The sequence below is a fragment of the Symphodus melops genome, assembly GCF_947650265.1.
Source record: "Symphodus melops genome assembly, chromosome: 20".
NCBI classification, from domain to species: domain Eukaryota; kingdom Metazoa; phylum Chordata; class Actinopteri; order Labriformes; family Labridae; genus Symphodus; species Symphodus melops.
The window spans coordinates 17,664,836-17,688,372 of record NC_136710.1 but is presented as its reverse complement, the minus strand read 5'-3'; the positions used below and the strand labels follow the sequence as shown (position 1 = coordinate 17,688,372).

General features: G+C 41.4%; 1 long non-coding RNA gene across 1 annotated transcript in view; it reads right to left on the bottom strand.

Annotated features, from left to right (window-relative positions):
- LOC306841247 overlaps window positions 1-23,537 on the bottom strand; it is a 133,280-nt gene that overhangs the window by 76,225 nt on the left and 33,518 nt on the right. Inside the window, exon 2 of the long non-coding RNA XR_013781458.1 lies at window positions 21,920-22,179. This is a non-coding gene — a long non-coding RNA (uncharacterized lncRNA). The remainder of the gene's footprint in view (window positions 1-21,919; window positions 22,180-23,537) is intronic.

Here is a 23,537-nt window from a genome sequence, read left to right as displayed (position 1 = left end):
TACAACATTTTTCATTTAATAGAAAAAAGTATCTTAAATGTTTGATTCCTAAGCTTACAGCAAAATGTGCCTTATTCGCCCATGTTTTTTCACATTCCAGGATTCATCTGCTGCTTGGCTCCATTTTGTAATGCTGACTGTACCTTAACTCGCATTAAACATTTCTCTGCGAGCTCACACATCATACGCTCTGAAAGAAGTATTTCTCCGATATACAGTAAAAAAAGACTTCTGCTGCGCTCTGAAGAGAGCTCAAGCTCTGCTACTCTCCGGGCCTCTTGGACTTGAAAGATGGTGGGTGTCTCATGGAGAGCCATCTGTTATGATTATGGAGATCCTGAAGGGGCGAAGTGGGCTTCTAATTGAATAAGGTGGAGAGGTAATCTTGTCAGAGTGCTGGGGTGGCTGGCACCACTGCCAAAGACTCCTCCACAGACTTCTCTTTACCCCCAAACGGGAATAATGCATGACAGTAGAGTTATGGTATAGATGATCATATACATATTATACATACTCCATGGTATATGCAAGTTGTATATGTGGCTCTGGAAGAGAAATATGTGCAAGCAATGATAATAAAACTTTTTTTTTTTAAAAAGGAGGATGCTAGTTTTTCATCGATATTTCTCAATGTGCCTCGTCAGAGCCCTTTCCAGGGGGTTGCTGTCATTGGCCGACTTAAAATCTGATTGGCCATCCCAGCTGCCTGCCCAGAGTTCTCAACTATGAATGGCTATATGCCATGTCAGAGGTGGGACTTTGAAGGTGCAATCACACTAGGCAATCTGAACCGTGCCTAAACAGTTTGTTTGACTGGTGTGAGTGGTACTTCCTGATACACTTCGTTGGCCCTGGCAGGCTTGGAAGAGGTGTGCTTCAGCACGAAACAGTTCATGCAAGAGCAGAAGCACGGGTACAAAACGTGGACAGCCTCCCTTATTGATTAATCCTGGAGCGTTCTGTCTGTATCTGACTCAAAATAAGCCACAAAGTCAGTGAAGTGGTTTTCATGTCCTCCGTGTTGTTCTCTGATGTGCAGAGTACGCCTGTCTTGTAAACAAAGCACGCTTCATTACGTCAAGCCATGTATTTGTTGTGTAACGATATAATGTATAGGAGGTAACCGTGCTCGGGCCTGATTGGTCCGGGAGCAGTGTGAGTGCGGGCCAGCCGCGGGGGAATAGGGAAGGGGGGACAACTGTGCTTAAGCCCAACGAGGGACAACTTTGGCTTGTGTGAGTGTCCCCTAAATCAGCTATTTGGGCTGTAATAGTATTCATGACATGTCAATGCCGTATATATATATTTATTTTAGTTTCATAGAAGATTTATTTTTCCAGTATTTCTTAAAAGCTCAAACAGGCCAATATGTTTTTTCAGAAACATCATGGTCACAAGACCACAAGACACCCCCCCCCACCCCCCCTCAGGAAGGGCCCCCCCAAATAGAAAAACTATTAAGAACCAGATGTGATGTATTTATTTATTTGTACAAACCACTGTAGAAGTTGCTGGCACCAGGGCCCTTTTTGACTAACTGGCCAAGGTGGCGGGAAGATGAAAAAATTCATTTTTATTGGCCGAAATACCAAATTGTGTGTTTGTGTCACATACACATCTGTTACAGTATATTTGATAGAGAAAGCATGATGTTCTGTTGAATCAATCACAGAGTTAAGTCACAGATTCAATCATCTTATCAGAGCAGGAAATTAAAAAAATTAAAAAAATTTAAAAAACACATTTGCTGGCCTTTATTTCCCCACGTGGTGGCTGGCAGGGTGTGTGTATGTGTTTGTGCTAAAATTAATGTTGGTGTGTCTCTGACTCTGTGCTCCGCAGCCATGGCAGCAGAAAGAGGAGCATAGCTTCAGCTTTGTGCTGCATACTAAAAGCACAGTTTTGATGACTTTTGGGTAAAACATTTACCCGCCTTGTGGCAGATAGCCCTCTGAAATTTACTCATCAAGCGGAAAATCAATCCGCATTTGGCACATGGTGTTATTTTCGGACCCTGCAATTCCATGATCATCAAAATGATGTTGTATTTCCTGGTTTTATTAGGATTATGCTGGTTATTGTCACTTGCTTTTCTTGACTCCGACGCCTCCTCCGTTTGTCTTTTCACTCCTGTCAGAAACTTCTCTGTATTGAAAGTTCACCATGCCTCTTGTGCCCCCCCGCCGACACCTTGCCTCCCTGCTATTTGAGAAGGACTGGTTTAAGAATACATGTCTACATAAAGGACAAACATGTGAAGCACATGGTTCCTGAACGTTATTCTTTTGTAATCTAAGTACAAATGCAAATTGTATTTTAAACTCTAATTGACTTAACAAAAAGTGTTTGTTTTTTTCTTCAATATAAATCACGCTAAAACAAAAACTCTGACTACTACTGCAGGACCATGATGTTAAAGTACGACACAGAGAGAACTCCTTTCTGTCGGATAATATTCCCTGGCTACTGAGAGAACTTTCTCTTCATTAAAGTGCACAGCTCTCCTTTACCACGGTCCATGTCTGACCTTAATGTCAGCTCATTAGCCGCCTAATTGAAAGCAGAGATCTGACATATCTGAATCCCTTGTCCATGCACTACTTTTACGATGTGTGATCAAGGTTCTCTGCTGGGCATGAACACACACGCATATTACTCCTTATCCTCCAACTGACGGTTCAGAGAGGCGTTCTCATAAGCTCATACCATTATGTTTCAGGTGAGATATTGAGAATCGCTGACTGTGGTCAAAAGCCAAACAATTATGGCTACCATTATAGCGCACTGTTCATTCCTTTTTTACACGTTTAACTGTCACTGACACTACAATACACCACATCCTATTTGAAATGCTTGCAGCACTTTCTCCACACACACCGGCCTTCAGTTCTAAAAAGAAGCCAGTCAGCCCGTCTCTGTGCAGTTTGATCCCGTGGCTGAGGCTGAGAGACAAGAAAGGACAGTAAAAGTTGAAGAGACAACGCGAGAATAACCAGGCGAGAAGTGACATTGAGTGTACATCCCTGCAGATATTACTCAGATTGCAACGTTAGCCTGTACTGCTGTGGGTGTCATCGCTGTCTCACTGTTAGCAAATCTACCACGTGCCAAGAGGATATAGGTATACCAAGTTGTGAGGTTTATGCATCATGTTTGCATGCAAATAAATAAATCATCTCACAACAAAAGCTGCATCTGTTTTGACAATCTGAAAGTTAGCTATGAAAGTATGGAATCTCACAAACCCACGTCATCCAGCATATAGTACCATGTCCAATGTAGCCAGTTAGCAACAGGCTAGAGATGTCATGGCAACATTTGAATACACATACTCCACATGCTAACAGTTTGCAAGCAACAGGCTGCAGATACTATAGAACAGTCAGAGCTGCGTAAATCCGGTACTATAACAGCCCTTTGTCAGTCGACAAGGTTTTTTGGCTTCTTACAACGTCTTGAGCATCCATCATGAGCTAGATCTAAACCAGCACATTGGATGGATGGTATCTTTTAGGAGCAGACTGGTTTGGCAGTATTTAGATATAGAAAATAAGGACCTCCAGATTCTGTGCTTCTGAAAAAGTTACTATGAACATCCCTTACTACAAGAGCCTTCAAAAACCTTATGTAGCATTGCTTATTTGAACTAAAATGGTCCACTATATTTACATCGTTCCGACGCTAAGCTGCAAAAAAAAAACTGTTTTAAAACACCTGCCGACAGATATTTGAACATTTTAAGTTTACAAGACAAATATGGATGAAGTCCTACGAATAACTTATGGCAGCATGACATCAACATATTCCTGTTTAAATCTCTCACAGACAGTCTGAGCTATAGGACTCAGACCTGACCTTCCTGGATGTATGCTGCCTCCCATGTGGGCTATCATCCAACTTGGATGGAACTTTTTTGACAAAGTAGCAATGGCCTGGCTCCAGGTCTGCTCATTCATGCGGGCAGCCCGGGAGCTGCAGAGGCCACGTTGCATTGTATTAAGTGAATAGTGGAAGTCATCCACAGGAGCATAATGCAGCAGCGGCTGAATGAAGCACAGGTCCTCACCTTGAACTTTCTGCGATGAAACCCTTTTCATTTCTTTTCCGTGAAGTGACCTTCATAACAATGGCTTCTGTGTGGATGTCAAGCTGGGCGTGGAGAACAATGGTCAGTTGGGGTTGGACAGATAAATGCCCTGTTGATAAACCCTTCAGTTTTGAGTCATGCCTGGATTTCCTACATTCATTTTATTTATCATTCATCACATTTCCCTGTAGATCAGACCCCTTAAATGGCACTTTCAGACCCTTTCTGTGTTATTTATCCTCGGCGTCTGTCCCTCTTTTCTCACTACAAACTATGTTGTGAATATTTGCCTTTTAATTTATTCTCTGTATTTGGTTTCCACTTTAGAAATCCATGATTATCAGAGGTACACTTCTTCATCTGATCTTGTAATTTTTTTGTGATTAGAGTTTCTTTTTAAAACTCCCACCTGTAATTATTGAGCTGTAATGTAGGATCCACGTTTAATAGGAAGCTGTTACTCCTGTGATTATGCCTGTTTAGTTTTACAAAGATTTAATAGCAGGGTTGAAAAGGAAAATTTAGGTTTTAACAATGAGGCTCATTAAATGCTGCACTAGTTTGTTTTTAAATTCTGATCAAAACAGAATCAATGTCAGCTTGAATAAAAACTCTTCTTTGTCAAGATCTCTAAGTCCAATCATCAATATGAAAGAATCCCATGTAAAAATACTGGCCTTGTTATTCAGCCAAGCTTCAAACACAAGCTTTCACACTTCATTGCTTATTATTCCCCCTGCTTTATTGGAACACTCCCGGAGAATGGATTCCACGGCTGACCACACGGCACGCCGGTCCCTTGGAGGGCAGATGTGCCTTACGCACACCCACATCCATAAAAGATGACGGGTGAGGTGTAGTTCTGCTGCCTTAAGCAATCCTCACACCACACCACTGCTAATTGATAGGAAGATTTAAGGCGAGGGATAATACCTGGGAGTGATCGAAGGGAGGTATCAGCAGGGCGGCTGATGAATGAATGCATAACAAAGTGGAATATTCTTACTGGGAGTTTGGAGTACCTCAAGGACCACAGCCAGGTCCCTTTCCTATCTTTATTTTTTTATTTTTTTTTATTTTTTTTTCATATACTTTATTAATCCCGCGAGGGGAAATTCGGTTTTCACTCTGCATTAATGGAGAGGTCTCAGAGTGAGGGGGCTGCCCACAGCGAGCACTCCAGAGCAGTTTTTGGGGTTCGGTGCCTTGCTCAGGGGCACCTCGGCAGTGCTCAGGAAGTGGACTGGCACCTCTCCAGCTACCAGACCAGTTTCTGGACTTGGTCCGTGCCGGGACTTGAACCGGCGACCCTCCGGTTCCCAACCCAAGTCCCTACAGACTGAGCTACTGCCGCCTTAAAATTTGAAGAGAAAGCATGGCGTTATTTCACAGTGAAGGGCACCTATTTTCTTCACATGGGTAGTTCGACACAGACAAATAGGAAGCGATACAAGGAAAGAGAACAAGAGAGGCGACTTAAAAGCAGCAGCGAAAAGGCACTGGGAAGGGATTATGGTGATTTAAAACCTCTCCCACCTCCGCGTCTCCTCCCAGTGTTTTCTTTTTTTTTTTAAAAGGCTGACTGGAGTGTAATGAAGACAGTCCATCAGTCCATCCTGCTCTTCATTTGAGCTTTCCATTTTACACTGTGGCTGCGATTAGGATGTGTGCGCGCGTGAACGTGCGTGTGAGGGAATGAAAGGAATCAATTTCTCTGTGTCTGTGTAGATGTGCAGGCTTAGCTTGTGTGTGTCCGCAAACCTATTGTGTGTTTTCTTTGTAAGAGTGCACGCGTGTCTCCATAAATCTGGGATTCATCCCTCCGTCTTTCTGTTCCTTCCATCCTGCTGGTTGTCTTAACGACCACAGGCAATCGACTGCAACTGAAGGCTTCAGCAGGAACAGGGGGAGAAGCAGGCAAATTAATGACCCCACATCACTGCTCAGATAAGAGGCAAGACATATTTCCTCCTCAAAAACAGCCACACGAAGAAAAAAAAAATACAGCCACCTATGTTAGATTATCTCCCCACTCTTTCCCCTAATCGTTCATTTTTCTACTGCTTCTCACCCCTCTTCTGTTCTTAATGCATGGCTGCCCTCACCCTGAGAATGAGCACCTATTTTGTTGCTCAAAGAAAAACTCAGAGCGGGATAAATTCAGAGGGAACTGTCCACTCCAGTGGTGCTGAAACACAGGAATTACTTGAGTGCTGCAGGGCGACATGGTGTTTCAGGGAGCACAAACATCACACCGGACTGATCATCATCATTACAATTTCAATCACTCATTTTTACCTTAAAAACAAAACACTTAGCAAAGGCGCCAGAGGCAACTCGGATGGCCTTTTTTGATGTTCGCCATCTTACTCTCACATATCAAAAAGCCACTCTTCCCTTTTGCCTCCCTGCTCTTGCTGCAGCGATTACAATTTCCACAGTCGCAAATGAAAGGCTGCACATCAAACACAACTGCTGCTTCAGTTACTCTGCTAAGCGTTTAAATGGGAAGGTGCAAAGCTGGCTGCTTACCGTCATTTGTCGGTGCGCTCATAAATAAAGCACAAAGTCACACAATAAAAGAAACCAGCGCTTTGTCTTTTTTGGGCTTATTCTGCCAGTGAACATGTTGAGAACACAGCCAAGCTAGTCTGCATGCAGCTCTCTACAGTGGTGCTGTATTAAGCAGAGGGAGCCAAGAAAGATAGCCCTGTGGCGCAAATTGATTGCTCGAGACATATGTTGGCAACGCTGTATTTCACTCTGTGTGAAATCCTCCCTACGGGGCCGACTGGGTAAGAACTGGGAGGGGTGGGAGAGGGAAGTGAAGGGTGCACCGGTTGCAGAAGAAGCTAGAAACGAGGATGAGAAATGAGCTTTAGAGCATGCAGGTGTGTGTGTGTGTGTGTATTGGTATGCAGAAATAAAAAAAAATCATGTATGCAGGTTAAGTTTATAGTGTGTGAATTTGTGTATGGGGAATGCAAATCCTTAGCTTTGCACAAATCCTCAGTTGTGTGTCCGTGTTTTTGTGTGCGAGTGTGTCTACGCAGACCTTGACGATAAGCGAGTTATCTTAGCATGCTGAGTGGGCCATTTAAGAGACAGCCATTTTTCTGGCAGCTCCACGGAGGGAAGTATGATGGAGGGGAGGATGGACAGGGAGGGTGCTGAGAAGTGTGTGTGTGTGTGTGTGTGTGTGCATGTGCGCGTGTGTGTGTGTGTGTGTGTGTGTGCGGTGCAGAAGAGAAAGACAGAGAACATAAACAGCCAGTGGGGACATAGCACTGAGGTGTAGAATTTGTCACAGTTTTTATATACCTCGCACATGGGTGTACAATTACACCACACACATATTCATGGATTACACATGCTAACACAAACCTCCGCAAACATGCAAATTACATATCAACATACAGGCCCACCCACACACATGAAGCCAAGCATGGAGAGAGAAATACATCTTTCATAACCCCCATCTCAGCTCATCCACCTACAAACACTTAAAGGCCACATACTGTGCTTCCATTAGCTGCTCTTTCATGTGCATCATCAGTCCACATCTTTAAGAAAGGTTTTGTTTTCGGAGAGAGCATAGCATTATCTTCTCTGTCAAACATGAAGAGGGCTTGAAGGCTCTCAAGCTCCCCCTAAATACACATGATGCATTCATCATATTAAGGGTGTAAACTATACAGAAAAAGATATGGCTGCAGCTTCCAGCCATCTATGAATAGATGGGTATAATTGCATCGTAATGAACTAAAAGATAAACTGCGATGTATTCAAAGATTCCATTTGCAATTCATACAGGTTGTTTACAAGCTAACGTCTAACTACAGCAAATGGCAACAGCATTTCTTTGGAGAAACTGACGGCCTTTATGAAATTAAGGAGAGACACTGAAAAGATAAGAACAGTAATGATATCTAATTTTTTCTTTTTAAACGGAGAATCCAAGTGGGCGCGCAATTTCAGAAAAAATGCATAAAACACAATGTTATTTAGACATCGATCTACAGATCCAAACATTGCTCTGTCCAAAAACGATTGCTATTGGGACAGTGTATCGTCTTGTTCTCTTTTTTTCTAATATTTTTATTTTGTCAAGTATACAGAATAATTAAAGGGCTGCACAGTGGTGCAGTGGTTAGCGCTGTTCCCTCACAGCGAGGATGTTGGTTCAAATCCCCATCGGACGGAAGCCTTTCTGTGTGGAGATTAAATGTTCTCCCCGTACATCTGAAGCTTCCCTCAGGGTACTCTTACTTCCTCCCACAGCCTAAAGACATGCACGTGAGGTTAATTGGTGACTCTAATTTCCCCATAGGTGTGAATGTGAGTGTGTCTCTGTATGACAGCCCAGTGATTGACTGGAGAACAGTCCAGGGTGTACCCTCACGCACCCCTGAACGGGACAAAGCATAGATTTAGGTAGCCTGCCGCGAAACCGCTTTTTGCACGGCCTATTTTAAAAAAACACGGCCTTGAAATTATTGCACGGCTTGACCTAGGCCGTGCAAATATCTACATTTAATAGACGTGCTTACTACACAGGTTTCTATACGGTGCGCTAAATATCTGATGAGGCTACATTCTAATTCTGGCAAAGAATATGTTTGCCGAATACCGGTACTGAAAAGCTTAAACCCGATCCCGTTTACGTTTCTACAGCTACCCGTGCCCTATTTGGTAGACGGCGTGTCAGCCAGATGATGATAGCCGCTATGTAAATAGCGTCATATGATAGCAGCTAACCGCTGACAGCTAACCGCTAACTAATAAATTCAACAAAGGAGAAAAACGCTACACAAACAAAACCAACGAAGAAGACATCCAGTAGTTCATCCACTTTGTCATTGGCATGTGACTGTTTATTACAAGAACTCAATCAAGCTTCGTTTCAGAGAAGGCTGTGAGCGGCGAGGAGAAATACACACGTAAACAATCAGCTGTGTTACAGTCAATGCTTTAAACACGGCGGAGTTTTGTTTACCGACGTAACACTGGAAGTGACGATTTTTTCAACCAATCAACGGACTGCAGTGTTTAGCTCCACCTTTTCGGGTCAGCGCCACATTCGAATATGCTGCCAGATGATTGACTTATCAAGGTCTAGGGATCTATTATTACTGGATGACATGTAATATTATGAATTTATTTGTTTGTTGTTTGTTTTTTAAAGAAAGTGCAGATAGAAGTAGTGGGCCAACAAAGGGGTTAGACAACATGAACCAAGTGAGTCAAATGATGAAGGGGTGTGTCAGGGCAGGGGCTGTACAGTAAATCAACATTATCAAGCTTGGGAAAACTAAAATGTGAAAACTAAAATGTGTAACAATGCATCTTATTGAACAGAATGCACAATTTAGAGACTTATTCAGTTTTCTTCAAAACAAGTGCGTTAGGGAGCACATAACCTCTGCTCCGCCATGTCGCGCCGCCGTGAGTGACACTGAAAAAAATTTGCACCCCCTGTATTTTTTTTTGCACCCCCTGTTTTCCCATTTCTGCCTAAATCACTGGGACAAAGGCAGTAAAAAGAAATGGATAGATGGACAGAATAATCATGAGACTTTCTACCTTAGTTTTTTTTTTCTTTTTAACTTATACTTTGATAGTAAAATGCATGAAAATAAATGCTCTTTTCTTTCATTTGTTTTCCACAGCAAGTGCACAAATCAAGACTTTGCTCTTTGGGGTTTCCTTTTTTTTTTTTTTTACAAATTTATGGATTGCTTCATCTTTTCCACAATCTCAAAATCCTTGGGCAGTCATCATCTTTCATTGTCTACTGGATGATATGTGCGTCTGTGAAGACATTTTAATTGCTACTTAATTCTGTTGAAGCCAGCGGTAAGTGTTATGAGTTCCAAGCAAGACTTCCTTTTTGGTGCAGCATTTAAATCTGCAACCTACATTTCTATAATCTGTAAAAAGAGATATACAGAATAATCTTCCATAATCTCCAGAAAAATGTACAACTGTAGGCTACTTTATCCCACCAACAAATGGTGGAAATGGTTAACATTGCCAGTGACAACCACACAGAGCTGATTATAGAAATATGGGCACAAATAAGGAGTGATTATGATGTAAAATGTGAAGGATGATGAGCAAGATAAAAGAGGATGAAAGGGGAGACTGTCTGAAACAGCAGGATCAGCAAAGCTAGCAATAAAGTAAGCTACTTTTGTTCCTGATGCTAACATTAGCTATATTTGGCATGCAGCTGCTACCTTGTTGGATAGGATGTTGGTTTCATAATGCCAACCATAGCGTTCAATGAGCATGACGAGGCAGATTAAGAAAGGAGTGACTGAAGGACCAGTTGGCATTGTTAGCTGACGGGCAGCTGCTAGCAAGCAGAAGTTCTGTTGAGTCTTTTTAATGAGAATGTAAATGAATCTGCATCATCATTTATCAAAATCAAAATTATTTCATATCTATTTACAATCATTACTTAGATGACTATATTTGTAAACAAACATAACATGTATACTGCATGCATACTGACACCAGTATAAGTAAGAAGCTCTCATGGAGATCTGCCATAACCGCCCAACGTTCCCCTCGGAGCAGTTAGACCTAAACAGATACTGCCCCTGCAGAGTGTTATACTACAGGTCTGTGAATTGTAAGCACACTGCAGCGGTCATTACATGGGCTGATCACATGTGTTTATCATGTGTGCCACTTGGAGACCATGTGGAGAGATTTAAGAGGAAGCTGCAGGGATGGGAAGAGACAAATACGGCAGTAAGGTCACACAGTCTGTCCCTTACACATTAACTGTCACTGTAAAGAGCATGCAATTGTCTCCTCGCCTCCAGTGGCAATTACAAGTGGGAAATGTGAGGGTGCTATGCCTATAGATACTGTCTCTGCATAAAACAGCTGTATTCATCGACACTGCAAGAATGACGACAATTCCAAATGCATTGTCATGTGAGTGACGATAAAAACGTAGATATTCCTTTTGGCAGTTTTTATACTATAGATACATGCTGGGTGCCAGTCAGATGAAGTGAAACACTGTCAATTTAAGGATATAGATCAACAACAGTTTTGTCAAACCATACCAACAAACCATCAGTTGTTTCAGCTGAAACACAACAATGCAAAGCAGATGGAAAATTTCTTAGTTCAGCGGCTTGAACATGTGTATTCACAAAAAGAAAAAGTATACCCACCCCAAACTTGTCAAATGTGGCCGTTTGATAAAGGTCTATTTCCATTACGATGTAAAGATCTACATATCAATAGGTTTTTGCATTTGCAGAGCTCCTTTATGAGGTAATCCTTCAGAAAAATGTAAGCCTGGTCAGACTTTTTGACTGAAGCTTATAAATAGCAGTTGGTGGAGTTGGTTGGCTCTTAACCAGGAAGGTCGGGTCGATGCCCAGCCCCAAACATGTTGATGTCTTCAGGCAAGTTGCCCCGTTGTGTGTGTGTGTGTGAATATTTATGAAAGGAATTAGTTAATGATGACACCTTACATCGCAGCATCCGCTATCAGTGTGTGAATGTGGTGTGAATGGGAAGGTGTGATTTTGTATATAGGTGAGAGGCTGACAGGTGCACAGGTATCTGTTTTAAAGGAATCTTAAGGCCTCCGTCAGCTCCACCTTTTTGTCTGTTTCTATAATGATCAAAAGTTAGGTTGATGTGACACTTTTAATATGGTAACAGCTGTTGCTTGGCTTTAAAGCACCAAAGGGTGACACCACTGACACTATGTCATACAGTCTAGAGTCAAACCCTCTTTGAATGTATCCCTGCTGTGAGCTCTGTTAAGGGAACCTTGAGTTTTACAACGATTATAACTGCACACAATAAAACACTTAAGTGCACACAGATTTTAGTTGTAAGCGTGAATTGGTAACCCCCCTCACACACAGGAAAAAAAACAAAACAAAAACAGATGTTGTGTTTGTTGCACGAGAAATGATCCAGTTACAAGAAAAAAAGAGAAAAGGTTTAGGCACAGTGAAGCGGAGAGACAACATATGGAACGGTGAGACGTCTCCGCCGTTGGACAACATTCTTTGTTGACGAATCTGTGTGAAGTCAGATGAAGCAACTGGTATGAAGATCTGGAAGAGAGAGATATAGGTAGTGTCAGGACTCGGGTGGGAGTAAGAAGACAAAGGAGGAAGGCTTCGAAGGTTTGAGATCCAGGAAATAGAAGAAAGGCAGGAGAAGGTGCAACAGGAAGAATCGCTTATAAAAAATAACAGGTGGACGGAAGGATGTGGTAGCAGAAGCACTAAGGCAGGCACTCGGAGGAGATTTTCACACCTTTCTTTCACTTCTTCATTTTTAAAATCTCTTCTATCAGCATCACCAGCACGCAGGAGGGCACTTTAAGGTGTGTGTGTGTGTGTGTGGGGGGGGGGGGGTTGTTTGGGTTAGGGTTAGACCACACAAACACAAAATATGGTTACTTCTTTTTTCACTGACCCTTTTTGAGAATGACTGCCAAGCAAAGGAGATCCTGTTTGGAAACAATTTACAGGTAAATGAGCTCTGATAGGAAACTGATCAGATATATAGAACCCGTTTCTTTCACCTCACAGAACATCAACAACAGAGTCATTGACTACAGTTATGACCACCACTGTGGTTTCACTTCATTTTACAGCAGCTTTCTGGGAGACGACAGTCGTAGCAACTGAGCCTAATGTCACAAAAAACATCTGATGTTTCTTATTGGCCAAACTTTTTACAATCCAAGCACTGGGTGATTGACAGCTGACATGGCACGCCCCTTTAGTAGACTTTAGTGATTTAGTGCAAATACCAGCTGACACCTTGAGTTGATAAAGAAAAAAAAAGAAAAAAAAGAGTCTTGACAGATAATGTGGTTATCTTTTACTTGCCCTATATTTCACTTTTTATTTTTTTCATCATGAATATGCTATATTTAGTAAAGGTTGACAATTGCTGTTGTTCTGTTTGAGTTGTCTTTGTTAACAGTCAAAAATTTATTCTGTCCTATTATAGTTGTTAAAAAATAAGGTTAAGCTTAAAAAATGGGGACTCCAATTTAAAAAAAAAAGGTTGCTTGAGGATTGTGAGAAATAAAAAGGATTTTGTTAGTATGAAATATTTTAGAAAATAGCTTCAATATCAAACATTTTTTATTATTGAAGGAAAAATATATAAGAATTTAGTTTGGTGCACTTTGGCGCCCACTAAAGGTCTTTAAGAGCAACTGCACTGTCAGGCTCAATTCGCTCTTTACGACAACAGCTCAGTACAACGGTGAGCCAATCGGCCTGTCAATCCTACGGTCTATCGTACCCTCACATGTGACCAAGACCCTGAGACACTTAAACTACTTCACTTTAGGCAAGGTCTCCCTCCCCATTTGCTTGCAAAGCTAAAAGGTCAAAAGTCTTATCTTGCACTTGACAGTGAACATGACCCTCCACACATGACTGGATTCTCTGAGAACAACAAAAGGAAGGTTCTTTTCATCGATAATAATCTCCATTTTTATATTAGAACGCAGGTGATAAAACACAGTTAATAACATAACCCCTGTGACTGCACCAATTTTAATGGAAAGCAGGGCTCAATGAGAAAGGCCTTACTCTATTTATTTCTCATTTAGCCTGTGAGTGTTCCCCGTGTTCAGTGTGAGTGTGTGAAAAAATAAAGCGCACACATCCGAGTGTGCTGGAACTCCAATTAAAAGCAGACTCGAAAGTGAGAGTCCATGAATTAATGCTATTCCAGACGATGTGTCTTTGTGCTTTTCAATGCAGCAGCATGTGGTGTGAATCACAAGAACGGGTTGTGATCGTCATCAGTCTGTGCAGTCGGAGGTGCCAAACACACACCTTCATTTTGATCCTACCTCCCGAAGTTTCTTTACCCAGACGGAGAAAAGAGAGAAGCGCCAGTTTAAATCATTATAAATGAAGAGAAAAGTTAAAAGAGCCTCTGTGTAGAGCCATGACAGACAAATTCCCATAAAGCTATTCGCCGCTAATGCTACTTGTCACTTTCTTCATTCTGAAAGATTCTTATCCTGCATTTAGCTCTCCAATGCAGAGCTGCCGACAATTTAAAAGCACTCACCTCTTACTCTCAGTATTTGGTTGCTGCAATTAAGCAATAAAAAAGTGGAACTTTTTTTGTGAATTAATGTGAAGAGAAGCACACATTGAAATGTTTTTGCTGAAACTGCAAATCCAATAAGTCTTTGAGCTGTACTCTGAGTAAACTAATAATTACTTTTACTCGCAGGCTCCAAGATAACAAACAATTCACTTAAGACCTTTTAACAGGATGCAATTAGGAACTGACACAGATCAGGGAAAGGAAGGGAATAAACACACCGGGAGGTGAGGCTCGTCAGGCTCAGGTAAGAACAATTAGGATGGGACTATCAATCAAAAAGGTGGGAAAACACACAATAGCAGGAAGTCAACTTAAAACATAAGATGAAGTTGTGATTGTCAAAGTAAAACAATTAGATGAAGGTGAGATACTACATTTACAGTAAATTAAACATGACAAATAACATAATACTTCATAATCTGTCTGGTCTTTTTCGGTGTTTTTAGGTTATGCACTCGGTCGCTGGGCGAAAACCCCAATGGTAACCATTACATTACTAAAATCAAACAACCATATCAACATAAAGCTGCAAGCCTAACCACTCTGGGTTAACAATTAACTAAGTCAGCATGTCTTTTGACTTTGGGATAAAGAGATAAAAACCTTGGAGGGAACACATTCAATACACTCAAGACACCAATCCAATCTCCAACAGGAGCTCATTTCTTTCTTTGACAGGAAGACAATTGAAATACCATTGAATATTTTGCACATGCATGGTCACACTCTTATCTTCAATAATATACCTGCTGGTGCATTATTATCCAGGTGGGGCACAATTTCTTACTGATGGCCCGGGATGTTAGCTCAACGCTCACACACAACAGAGCTATTAACGGGCTCAAAGAATTGTGGTCATTTAAAAATATAACCTTTTTTTTTTTAACATAATAATGTCATGTAAACTAGGTGGTCTCTCAAGAGATGATGTAGTTTCTTAGCATCTCCACAGTTGTGGCCTTGGATATGGGCAATCTGCAATCAAGTGGGCGTGCCATGTCACCTGTCAATCACTTACACAACAGAATTGGATGAAGAGGATGCTGCCCTGCTTGGACTGTACACAATTAGACCATTTAGAGAGAGCAGGTGTTTTTCTTGTATTAGGTCTAGATGCAATTCAAGGCTCTACAAAGTTGAAAAACTATTTTAAATTATCTGAGGAATAACCTTCTCATCAATATCGCATTATGTAAAGGAGGGCTTAGCCCTGCTAGTCCATGTATACTAGCTGTCCCTGCATAACCTCCAAACTATACAGTAAATCAGTAACTTCATGTCTAAGCAGCCACAAACCATCGAAACACCATCTGCAATTAAGCACATGACAACTAAACACACTCACCGCCACAGAGGTCCAACATGGCAGGCTTTTCATGAGCTCAGCCTTGAATACACCAGGGCACCATCCGAGATGCCATCATGCTGCTGAGTGCAGACATACTCTCACCTCACCGACGTCACACATGAGCTGGTTGAAGGCCGTTTGTCACCGATGAAGCCCTCAGGCAGAGCACACACCAAGGAGAGATCCATGTGATGTACGTCTTGTGTAGTTTTTCTTCTCTGGATGAAGGCTGTGGATGTTCGACAGCACAACTGGAGCTTTTGTGGCAGAGATAGAAAAGCAAGCGACTTCTTTTCTTTGCATTTTTTACTCACATTCAGCCCATTCAACTCAACTTTATCTGTTGCAAAAGGCCTCCTGCTGCATAATTCAAACAAAGGGTTCTTGCTGAAAATCCAACAGAAGTCCAACTCGTCCTTGTGATTGACAAATATAACTTAGTCTTCTACCTTTTTCAATGATGTCAAAAGACATTTTTACATATAATCGTGTGTTACAATGCAATATAAGTGATGAGCTCCTCTATACTCTTATTTACATTGATTGCATGCTCCACAACATGCTCACATTTTGTCATGCTTTACTCAACATTTGCCAAAAGAAAGAAAAAACCTCTAACCCGGTGCAGCCTCATTCTTCTGCGGTGAAACATCAGCTCATTTTGAGCAGCTGCTGCTGAAATGCTTTGTTCAGTGAAGCAGTGACTTCTTCAGACATGGATGAATAAGGAGTAACTTTAATTCACACACCGACTTCTCTCACAGTCAGCTACTGAAAACTCAGTTAACCAGCAACGTTGAAATCTGAAAGCCTGGATCATTACACCCCGACTGCTACTTATATTGTCCTCAGGTGTAAAAAAAAAAAAAAAACAATGCTTGTTTTTCAGCGAATGAAAAACCATGCTGCGGTCTTAAACCCGGCACTTCAGTTCTGCGGTTTTACTCAGTGGTAGATAAAAATATTTTCTTAACTGGGACGTTGTTTTGATTGAGAATTTAACTCTCAACCCAACATTGTCCCTCAACCACCGGCGTCCTCATTCATGCACGGCCTGCTCACGACCTCCACCTCAGCGGCGAGGAAGTGTGGACAACAGAAACGCAAGAAATATGGTGTCCTTCCTGCAGCTTATCTCAGATACTCCTTTGTAAAGCAGCTGGTGTTAACACTTGTTATGAATTGGTGCTATACTACTGTCTGATTGATTGATTGGTTGATTGATTGATACACATCTCCATTACTTAGACATAAAACGGTCATATGTGGTCAAATGAGTCAAGCAGACTATTCTCCTGGGGTAATTACATTTGGTACTTGGTGCTGTAGAAGGATGCAGGCAGGACTTGAGTTAGCTGTGTCTCAACAGGCTGATGGGAGCTCCTTTGCATTTTAATGTTGCTCATTATCTTTTGTTACATGTTTTTTTTTTTTTTTTTTTACTGTTGGACGTATATCTTTTTAATCCTTAAAAGAAAAGTTACTTTTTAACCCCTTGACGCCTGAAAATGTATTAAAACATTTTTGTGTTTTGTGTTTCTGCTTTCACGTAGATGCGAAATTAAGTTGAGAAAGTTTATTCGAAAACGTCACATGAAATATATATTACATATAAATAGCACATGGATGGATGTTGTTCCATCTCTGACTGGTCCTATGACAATCTAATGATTGGTTCCTAGGTATGTATTGAAAGTGCATCAACCAGCAGTGGAGGAATACAGATGCTATTTTAGCTGCATTTGGAGCAGAAGTGGTTTGATGCAAATTCACGATAATAGGCATCAAAGGGTTAAAATTTAAAGGTAATGCACAATATATTACTTTAGTGACAAGTGGCCTTAACAAATAGGAAGCTGTACATGTCTATGAGCATCACACTTGATGCCAACCTCTGTATAAGATGGGCCATCCCAGTCCAAAAAGTCTGGATACACACTAAATGTACTAGATCACATTTCTGGTAACAAAAGCTGATTTCATGGTGTGTGTGCCCCATGTACAGAAGCTGTGCTCCTCCAGTGGGACAGCCCTGGTTCAAATCCGACCTGTGCGGATATCGATCCCCACTCCTCTCTCTCCATGAATGTCCAAGTCTACCCACTGTCCTGCCTCGGAATAAAGGCCTAAAAACAAACCAGAAAAGCTCATTAACTTGAACCAATTTGGATGAATATGAAAGGATTTGGCTTGCACAAATGGCAGGTTTAAGAGGGATGCATGTGAGTGCATATTCTGGATATAATAATAGTCTTAAGTATTTTCAGATAAGATAAGTTAAGATATCGTAATAACAAGTACAACGAAATACTGTTAGCGCAATCCAAAAGATGCCATGTCAAAAATATATTTTTTTTTACAAATGTACAAACACTACAACCACATTTACAAATAAGAATAGAGGAACATGAATATGGATCAATAATGCAGTATAAATAGATAGTATGCTGTTCAATATACAACATACACTATAGATCAAGTGCTAAGAACAACTTAAGCGTTAGCGTTAAGTGTTTAGAGCTGCATTTCTATTAAAAGGTGCTGCTGTTGATTTCCTCTTGCAAGGAGCTCGTGTTGAAGTGAAACCATTATTGTTTGGATAAAATAAAAGATGCTCAAGTCTTTACAAAATGTAATAAACATTAGAAGAAAGAAATGACACCAGAAGGATGATAGATGTGTCGATGTTTGCAGGCTGGATGAAATGCAGTCCAACCGTGTCACGCTGTACCTCAACGAAACTCGACGGCTCTTCAGGCTGAGCAATCCTAAAATCATGTGACATGTGAAAGATTATGCACAAGCCAATAAACAGATGCATACCAAGCACAGCTAGACTCTAGAAAATATGTTTTTCTCGAATCATTGGAAATGATTGTTCATTTTTAGAGCGACACATTTGATGGTTTTAATGTTGAGTGCAATTTAAATGCAATGAGTTCAGCCAATTTAATGTGTGAAAATAACCCCCGACTAAGTCTGTGTCATATTACCTATGCAGGAGAGAGCTCTTTTAAAAAAAAAAAAAGGTGACCATTACTCTCAGTCCCACTGTATCACACTGTATTCCAGTTGATGAAAAATCGAGCTATTTGAAGATGTGAGACAGTAAATACTGTGCACATTGAAAGCGTAATTGCCAAAGCAGCCATGATGCGATGTTGTGACATCAGAGCTGATAGGGGGGATGAGAGGAATCACTTGTGTGTTAAAATTGCCATTCAAACTTGGCCAATCAATCGTGGCAGCCATTTAAATGTTAATGGTTAAAAATGAACTGCTGCATTGCTGCTGGACATGTGTTGCTCCGTGGCTGATGCAATGTTTATTCCTGGAGATGTTTAATTGCTGACAAGGGCATGTACCTCCTCGCAAAGCGACTGCACAACAAGAGGCATTGACAGCTATTTTTTCAGCTGAGAAATTGCTGAATGAAAAAAAAAAAAAAAATCAATCCAGCCACGAGAGGTCCCGCATTCATCATCATGTGACAGAGATTTATGTCACGCATGGGTATGGTGCACATAAAACTCATTATCATATGTCAAGTCAGCTACAGCATGCAAGTGCCATTTCAATCTGGTGAGAAATATCACAACATGATCTCTAATGCACGGCGCTCAAAATGTCAGAGAAAGCCAACCGCCTCCCCGTGAATCACACACACAGACAGTATATGTTGGAGGCAGGTGAAATCAGACAGAACTCCACGCCAACAAAAGCACTTTGTATTAACGGTCATTTCATATTGGGGGGGGGGGGGGGGGGGGGGGGGGGGGAGACGACACACCATTACTCTCAGGCAGTGATTCGTGACGAGTGTCCGCTTCTTTCAATATGAGCTTTGGTCGGTGGACATGGGTTGTGTTTCAGGAAGGATGAGGGCAGAACAAGAGAAATCCATTAGCCTCGCCCTCTTAGAAGACTGTCATATTTACCTTTTGTACCATAAACTACCTCGATATCCACTCCCTCTCCTTCCACTCAGTGTCTTATTCCTTTCAACTCACTGCTTTTACTTTTACCTCGAACTGCTTTGCATCTTTTCCTTTTTCTCACTTTTCTCCATAATCTCACAGCCTTCTTTTCCCTCTTCTTCACCTTCTCTTGAGGACAAATTCATACCAGTCTTTTTCCAACCTGGCTGCAACTTCGCCTCCTGTGACCTACTTGAATTTTCCGCTCTTTATTTAAACTTAGAGGGAGCAGGAGAGAAGTGACCTCCAGCTACGAGGCAATAACGAAGATTTAACAACAAATTACTGAAAGTTATAGGATATATCAGACTCTCTCCTTGGAGCGCCTTAATAAGTCCAGCTAAATGTAGACATTTGTATCAAACTTTGGGGTTTTTAACACTTCGTTGTCTGCCTTTTTGCAGATCATGAGTTGTCATTTTATCATGCAGAAAAGAAAAACCCAGATACATCAGCTGGCATGGCTGCATGGCTGACATGCTCTCACAACATTTGCCATGACATTGAAATGTTATGCACTTTTTTCATGTCTTACTCTGTGACTGTCTAACAGGCTGTCAAAATAACTCTATTTTGTAATGGTCCTCCTTTGGCATCTCAAACAAACTCGGATGAACAAAGAGGAGTGCCATATCACAAGTTTTCATTACAATTTCGGAAAAGTTGGGTCATTATATCTTCTCGCCTTGTTCCTATTCCCCCGCTCCGAAACAAGAGGGTGCACTCTCAACTTTCTTCCACGACGCCAATTTGGCTTCACAAGCAACAGAGATAATGATGTAAAACAAGAGAAGCCAAGAGCTCATAGCACCCTCTGTTGGTTAAGAAAAAAAGTATCCCTGTATATATGTTGACTCGTTGATTCAAACGGTCCCTTATTTTAACTGATTTTTTCATTGCATTGGTATCGTTACGTTCCTGGTTTTAAGGCATTCTCAGCATTGTTTTCCGACGTTCTATCAAATGTGGAACTTAAAACCTTTTTATTACGTTAGGCAAAGAAAATTAACCCTGACTAATGTTTAGGAAAAATGCATGAAAAAGAATTAAACTAACACCTACATAAAAAAGATAATACATACATGAAATACATAAAAGAATTGCTTACTCTCTGTCGACGGATTGGGTTTATCAGTAGAGAAGGAACATTTCTTCAGGTTTTGCACAGAAATATTCAAGCACATTAGAAGAGTGTTGGCTGTAGTCAGGGAAACAGTTCTTGTGGAGAGCGAGACCAGACACTTCTCAGCCATAGTGAAACCCCTTTGGCTATTATGAGGAATTGCCTTTATTTGTCAGGTATGTCCATGCAAGTATGTATAGCTGTAATAAGTTGTTTTCTCCCAACACAATCACCATTTAATCAGACAGTTAAAAAAAAAAAAAAAAAGATAGCTAACATCTGGCCCCAACAAGACACCCGAAAACTATTCTGCTGTAACTATCTCTGCTATATTCGTGTTGGACGATAGTTAATGAAAGGCCCAATTGTTGACTGACAGAAAGGACGTCATAGAGGCTAAATTCACCTGTAGCTCTCCTGAGCAGCTTTCATGTGAAAACTGCTTATGTAGAAATGCAACATGCTGTAATAGTGAAGATGCATTTAATGTTAGCAACAGAACACTGGCGCTAATTACTAAGCTTTTGGTTTATGCTGTGGCCAACGATGTATGTATAAAGATAATTTGCAACACTGCATTCAGTTCCAATGCTCTGAACCCGTCAAGATTGGCGACAGGATTACATGGATGGGATTACTCGCCTTTATTCTGCTTGCTTATGGCACGAAAAACAGAACAACTCGACATGTTTCGTGTAGGATGGCAGAACACAGATATTGTGATGCTGTTCTCCGGGACATGATTTCAACAGTCAGGCAATGCAATCGGATGCAACGTGTGCACAAAGCAAGAAAAAAGGGTTAACTGCACAGTAAACAAGCTGTAATGAAAGAGGTGGATTGCAAAGACAGGACGAAGAGTTGGAAAGAGAGCGAGAGAGAGAGAAAGATTGAGCGAGAGACAGAGGAAAGGAAGAAAGGACAGGAAGGACGTTCAAACGGCTTGTTCTTAAATTGAAAGGGGAATTTACAAGAGACAGGCGAGCAACACACAACATCAGGGCTTTGAAGTACCTGGCTATGTGTGGAGATCCCGGTGCTTACATGCCTTGATTAGCTGGAGAGAGTTGCACACCCCCTGCTGCACATGTTGTTGCTGTGATACCCGTGCAGAGCAGGGGATGTGCTGATAGTCAGGGACTCAGCTGGAGCTGTCTTCATAGGTGTATGTGTAGGCAGGGATTGTGAAGATGTGTTTTTAGATGTACAAAGCTCGTGGGTGGAGTGTAGCAGCGGTTGCAAAGCGTACTTACTGTGTTTGTGCCTTCATGGGCCAGACTGTGGGCATAATTGGATTGACAGCTCCAACTGTGAAGGGAGCAGCAGAGTCAACCGGTGTGGGTTCCTCGATGGCGCCCCTGATGCCCTCTCCTCCTTCTTCTTTCTTTCTCCACCTCCTCCGCCTCCTTCTTCTTCCTCTTCCCTTCCTTCCCACCTCAGTCAGCTGTGATCCTGATCAGAAGAGAAAAGCCAGCTCAGGAGCTTCAGCTCGTGGTTGCTGGGAATCTTCCTCCTGAGCAAACAGAAAAGAAAAAAAAAAGGCAGATGAAGCACTTTGTGATCATTAACTTTAAAACTGGAGGTTTCTTTTAGAGAGAGAAAGTAGATAGTAGTTTTAACTTTCAGACTTTGGCAGCAAATAAAACTCCAACAATCGACTAGTAACTCCAATTAGTCCCACTTTAAATCTATTGTTATTTGGACATTTTCACACCTAGAGTTCATTTGCCCTGGTCTGAATCATGGATCTAATTGTGACATTAGGGTGCAAAATTACCTCCCGTTTGGTTTGTGCTCACACAGAGACATTTACAAGACAACCAAAATGTGTGATGCACGAGAAAAATGCTCTCTAATTGGTCGGAATTTCTTGCCTGAAATGCCTGGAAGTAAACATTGAGGAGTTGACTCCAGCCTGGCTTTTTTTTTTTAAAAAGTCTGCAACAAAATCTGTTTCTTTAGGCTTCAAAAAGTCCTGCAAGATCCTTGAGGAACTTGACAAACGATTGACTGTAAATGTGTTTTTGTCAGGTTATATAGATGTTCATACATGACAGTAACATGAACAGGTAAAAGAGATGACTGTGGGGAAGCATGTGTAAATGTGAGTCCCTGCAGGCTGTGTTTGTGTTGTGTTTGTGAGCTGGTGTGTAAACATGTATGCGTTTCTCTCTGAGGTCATCACCCTGCAAACAGCTGCACATTATCTCAGCTGGAAGAGGGGTCAGTATGTTGAGGGGCTAAAGATTACCTGGGGAGGAAAAGGATGGAGAAGGTGCAGCAACGATGGACTGCAGGATATGTTTGTTATGTGTTTTATGATAAGATTTATTTATGGCTGAGTGTGTCCACACGTCTGTGCTCTCAGAGAACTCAATGTCTGAACATGGTCCAAAGTGAGGACAAAATATCGGGGCACTCGTGTGCGTGTCCCCATGCATGGAGGCGATAGTCCTCTACGCGGGCGGCCCGGGTTCAAGTCCAGCCTGTGGCTCCTTTCCTGCATGTCAATCCCTTTTCTCTCTCTCTCCCGGATTTCTGTCTCTGTCCACTGTCCTCTCACTCTAATAAAAAGGCACAAAATGCCCTAAAATAAATCTTCAAAAAAATATATTGGTTCAATTATTGTTATGCACAGTGTAACTACTGGTAGCAGGCAGGATAGAAAGATATTGTCATATTTCAACTTTATTCTTATTCATTCATTTCTATCCCTCCGTAGACAAAGAGATATTTCATATTAACCTTTTTTTTCAAATTGTGATTAATCACTGTATTTCAATAGTTAATCAAATTAATCTTGTAAATTCCATTACTTTACATTTAAAAATTGCTTTTGGTCAGGCTTTTATGTTGAATTTGTTTTGTACT